Genomic DNA, 6,000 nt, shown 5'->3' with positions numbered 1-6,000 from the left:
AATAAAATATCTTTGAAAAAACTGCAGTACGAAAAGAAATAACAAATGCAGTTCTTAGTGGAAAAAAATATTCTGCTTTAAAAATAATTTGTTTTACTTACAAAAGGTTTTTAACCCAATTAATTTCCTTTCAAATGAGCCATTGAACAACTCTTTACGATGTTCTAGTGCCAAGCTATCTGTAGTAAAGAAAGAAAAAGAAAAAATATGCCGTTTAGGCAGAATGCTGTAGTAGCTTCCACGTGTCTTGATTTTCAAGCCAATATATTCCCCTTGCTGTTCAAGCCAAGGGACAGAAAGTTTCCTTTAGAGCGGTTTCGGACAAGGCGGTTCTAATGGTTTACTTTTTGTTTTGATCTGAGTCTTATTTTTAGGAGTTATGGGTTTTTATATTTCTTAACATTTCACGTGATCGTCTCTTACTAGGTTGCTAGCTACCGCTGCAACCAGGATTACTCCAATGATCGTCTTTTAATGTAATGTAATACAAACAAGAAAAAGCCTATGGCTTTTTCTTAATTGGAATAGTAAGGGACGACCTGGCTACAACCTCAATTATGACATCATTGGTCAATCTTTAACATGAAATTACTGACAAACGCCATTTATGATGAACTATATCGGTCTTTCATGTAAACTTTACTAAGCTATACTATAGTTAAGTGGCCTATAAAGTTTAGTAGAGGCATGAGGTCGATCTTTATTATATCACTTTGAATATAATTTTCCTTTACTTAGTTTAAGCTTAAATTCGATGATCGAGCCTTTATGTAATATTAGTACACAATAGGTTTTAGATATTACGTCATGTCACTTATTACGTCATATATGGTTATTAGTAGATAATCGGTAAAATATACGTTCTTTATTATAATAAAAACTTCAAAAACGCATAAAAAAGTTGTTCATATTCATTTTTGTATATTTTTTTATATTCAATTTTGTTTTATTCATTTTATATTCGTTATTATGAATCTGAAAAACATTTTGGGGGAGGGGAGTTCAAACCCACTAAACCCTTTGGATACGTTCTTGAATGTTATTAATTTTCTTTAAAATGATCCATTGAACAACTCTCTACGATGTTCGAGTGCTAAGCTATCTATGGAATATAAAGTTTAAAATACAACCTTACCACGAACTGTTTGATTGCTTCAAAAATCAAATGTCTTTGAAAAGACAGCAGTATGGAAAGACATCAAAAATACAGTTTTTAGTGGAAAAATTTATCCTGTTTTAAAATAATTTGTTTTAGTTAGAAAAGGTTTTTAACCCAATTAATTTCCTTTAAAATAAGCCATTGAACAACTTTCTACGATGTTCCAGTGCCAAGCTATCTCTGGAAACAAAAGAAAGAAAGAAAAAATATCCCGTTTAGGCAGAATGTTGTAGTAGCTGCCACTTTTCTTGATTTTCAAACCAATATATTTCCCTTGCTGTTCAAGCCAAGGGACAGAAAGTTTCTTATACAGGGGTTTCGGACAAGGCGGTTCTAATGGTGTGATTTTTGTTTTGATAGACTCCTTTTTTAGGAACTATGGGTTTTTATATTTCTTAACATTGGAAGTGATCGTCTCTTACTAGGTTGCTAGCTACCGCTGCAACCTGGATTATATAGTACTTGTGACGTCATGGCGTAATGTTTTTTTTTCAAAACGTCATGGCGCAATGGTATTATTATATGACGTCTTCAGAAACAACAATATAATTTCGTGTTTTTCTATTCACGTCATAGCTCTAATATAAAACTATGATGAAATTCATTATTTATCTAGTAGGTTTTCAGACAAGGTAGCTCTAATGATGTACTTTTGTTTTGATCCGACTCTATTTTTAGGAGTTTTGGGTTTTTATATTTCTTATCATTGGACTGATCGTCTCTTACTAGGTTGCTAGCTACGGCTGCAACCCAAATTCACATATATATTTATGAGAGGCAGCCTGGCCGAGTTGTCCAAGGCACTGGTGTTAGCGACCAGTCTCTTCAGAGGCGAGGGTTCAAATTTTACCGCTGGTATACGATTATGTTTGAAAGACTGCAGTGTGAAAAGACATCAAAAATGCAGTTTTTGGTAGAATAATTTATTCTCTTTTAGAAATAATTTATTTTAGTTACTATAGATTTGTAACCCAATTAATTTCATTTAAAATGAGCTATTGAACAACTCTCTACGATGTTCCAGTGCAAAGCTAACTCTGGAAAAAAATATCCCGTTTAGGCGGAATGTTGTAGTAGCTGCCACTTTTCTTGATTTTCAAGCCAATATATTTCCCTTGCTGTTCTCAAGCCAAGGGACAGAAAGTTTACTATACAGGGGTTTCAGATAAGGCGGTTCTAATGGTGTACTTTTTGTTTTGATCTGACTCATTTTTTAGGAGCTATGGGTTTTTGTATATCTTAACATTGGACGGGATCGTCTCTTACTAGGTTGCTAGCTACCGCTGCAACCCGGATTGATTTAACCATTATGTAGTTCATGAATGAGACCATTTACATCTTTGTTGTACTTAAATAGGAATTATGACGTCATGGCGTTATGATATTATTTCATGACGTCTTCAGAAACAAAAATTTCATGTCGTGTATTTCTATTCAAGTCATAGCTCTAATAAAACTATGACGACATTCATTATTTATCTAGTAGGGTTTCAGACAAGGTGGTTCTAATGATGTACTTTTGTTTTGATCTAACTCTATTTTTAGGAGTTCTGGGTTTTTATATTTCTTAGCATTGGACTGATCGTCTCTTACTAGGTTGTTAGCTACTGGTGCAACCCGGACTCACATATATATTTATGAGAGGCAGCCTGGCCGAGTGGTCCAAGGCACTGGTGTTAGCCACCAGTCTCTTCGGAGGAATGGAATCAAATCTTACCGCTGGTATATAGCTATATACGATTAAGATTTATGTACAAAAATCAAATATCTTTGAAGAGACTGCAGCATGAAAAGAAATCAAAAATGCAGTTTTTGGTGGAAAAATTTATTCTCTTTTAGAAATAATTTATTTTAGTTACTTAATATTAATAACCCAATTAATTTCCTTTAAAATGAGCTATTGAACAACTCTCTACGATGTTCCAGTGCCAAGCTATCTGTGGAAAAGAAAGAAAAAAGAGAAAAAAAAATATGCCGTTTGTGGAGAATAACGTGGTTAAAGTCAGTTTTCTTGATTTTTAAGCCAATATATTTCCCTTGCTGATCATGCCAAATGACAGAAAGTTTCCTATACAAGGGTTTCGGACAAGGCAGTTCTAATGGTGTACTTTTCGTTTTGATCTGACTCCTTTTTTAGGAGCTATGGGTTTTTATATTTCTTAACATTGGACGTGATCGTCTCTTACTAGGTTGCTAGCTACCGCTGCAACCCGGATGATCTTCTTTTAATGAATCTTCATTATAACTCTTTACTATAACAACCAGGATGACGTCAGTTACAACTTGGGTTTCTTTTTATGCTATACATTACAAACAGGAAAAAGCCTACGGCTTTTTCTTCTTTGAAATAGTAAGAGACGATCCTCAAGCAATCAAGTAGCTATCTAAGTCCAATGTATGCAGGGGTATGTTATTGCAATGATCGTATTTTAATGTAATTTTCGTGATTTTCATGCCAATATATTTCCCTTGCTGTTCAAGCCAAGGGACTGAAAGTTTCCTATACAGGGGTTTCGGACAAGGCCGTTCTAATGGCGTACTTTTTGTTTTGATTTGACTCCTTTTTTAGGAACTATGAGTTTTTATATTTCGTACCATTGGACGTGATCGTTTCTTTCTAGGTTGCTAGCTACCGCTGCAGCCCAGACTAGGTTGCTAGCTACCGCTGCAACCCAGATAATTGACAAACACCATTTATGATGAGCTATATTCGTCCTTTATTTAACTACACCTTGAACCACCATATATCAGTTAGTATGGGAGAGAGATCGTTCTTTACTGTAATCATTTTTTCAAAATGCCTTTTTCTTGACCGTTTAATTTTAGAAATGTATATACCATGCTTGTCATGTAATTGGGTTGAGGTACTTTCAGCCTGAAAAGGTACTAATGCGCTCAAACTTTTGAATTCCAGGTCATGACTTTTCTCTTTTCTCCAATTTACAGCCTTTCTCAAACCTTGGCAACTCCTTTTCTTTAAATAACTTTTTGTTGACTTTAATAGTGTTGAAACAATTTCTGCCTCGGCAGGCACTGCTACGTTTTTATCTACGAGACTTCTGTTCCAAGTACTCATTTCTTTTATATATATTAAAATTTCTTAATGTAATAAAAATAATTTATTTTAATTACATAAGGTTCTTATCCCCATTAATTTCCTTTAAAATAAGCCATTGAACAACTCTCTACGATGTTCAAGTGGCCAGCTATCTGTTGAATTACTAACGTATACTATAATTAAGTGGCGCATAAAATTTAGTATATGCAAGAGGTCGTTCTTTATTATAATATATTAAGGAGTTAGTGTATTTTTAAGTCTAGGATGTGATCGTTTCTTTCTATGTTGCTAGCTTCCACGGCTACACTTAAGAATATAATTATTTATTCATATACTATAATTACTATTGGCTACAATCAGCTCTTTAATATAATTATTTTCCCTGTTGCTTCAGTTATTATGTGATAGACTTCGGTTATATTACAAACAGGAAAAACCTTATGGCTTTTTTTTTATTGGAATAGTAATTTTATTGTAATTAAAGCCTTTTCACAAATATTACAAGCTGCAGGCCTAAATTTTTTCCCTAAGACATCATCAGCAACTTCAAAATTTTTTTTTCTAAAATTGTTCCATCCATCTTCCACATTGTCAAATTTTTAACTTTCAAGTTTAGTAGTATTCAACTTTTCCTAGAAATTTTATCTCAAATTCTCATCCTGGAGTACACCAACATCATAACTCGCGTTTAACATCAATAATAGTACTCCTATATAACCTAATATCTTGTATTCATCCTGAAAGTCTTCACTTTACTATAACATAATCAATAAGGTTTGTTGTCTTACCATCACGTAAATACCATCATTTTATACGATCCTAAAAAGGGCTTATTCCAGGTATGAAATGTCACTATCTTGTGCTGTCTTTCCTGGCCTTTTCTACAATTAGTGTGTGGTTTGATATCCACAACTACTTGATTTTAATTATGACAACCTGAATAAGCAGGGCTTTAGTAAGGGGAAATTTTTGACAAACATCATTTATGATGAACTATATCGGTCCTTTATGTATTTGCAAATGATTACAAACGAGAAAAAGTCTAAGGATTTTTCTTCTTTGAAATAGAAAGAAACAAAATTCGAACAATCAAGTAAATAACTAAATCGAATGTATACAATGATTTATTATTCCAATGAACGTCTTTTAATGTAGCTAAAATTGTCGGAACTTAAATATTTAAAATCAGTATAAAAATTTGATTCTTTTGACGTATCTTTGATATTAAAATTCTGTTTTTTAGAGTCACGGTTGCTATTGGGACGATTCACTTCTACTACAACAGTTCGTTACCATGAACTTTTTTACTATTTCATTTTTACTATGGTGCGTTAGCATCTCTTACTAGGTTGATAGCTACCACCGCAGCCCGGATAGTATGCAAGCTACTGCTGCAACCTGGATTCCAGTTACTATGGGCTATAGTTCGCCCTTTAATGTAAACCTGGCTACAAACTATGATTGACATCATTGATCAATCTTTAACATGAAATGTTCTTTACTGTAATGGTTTGTTCTTTTCTAGGTTTCAGCCATCTCTAAAGCCATGATACTAATGGAAATTGCATAATCCCTATTTATGTTTCATTTAACATGGGCTAGGTGTCATTCTTTATTGTAAAAAATTCAATGTGTACAATGATTTGTGATTCCAATGATCGACTTTTAATGTAATAAAGTCAATTTTCTTGATTTTCAAGCCAATATATTTCCCTTGCTGTTCAAGCCAAGGGACAGAAAGTTTCCTATACAGAGGTTTCGGACAAGGCGGTTCAAATGGTGT

The sequence above is a fragment of the Artemia sp. Qi Xiang Cuo genome, chromosome 2 (assembly GCF_049724085.1).
Source record: "Artemia sp. Qi Xiang Cuo chromosome 2, ASM4972408v1, whole genome shotgun sequence".
Lineage (NCBI taxonomy): Eukaryota > Metazoa > Arthropoda > Branchiopoda > Anostraca > Artemiidae > Artemia > Artemia sp. Qi Xiang Cuo.
This window is presented reverse-complemented; position numbering follows the sequence as displayed.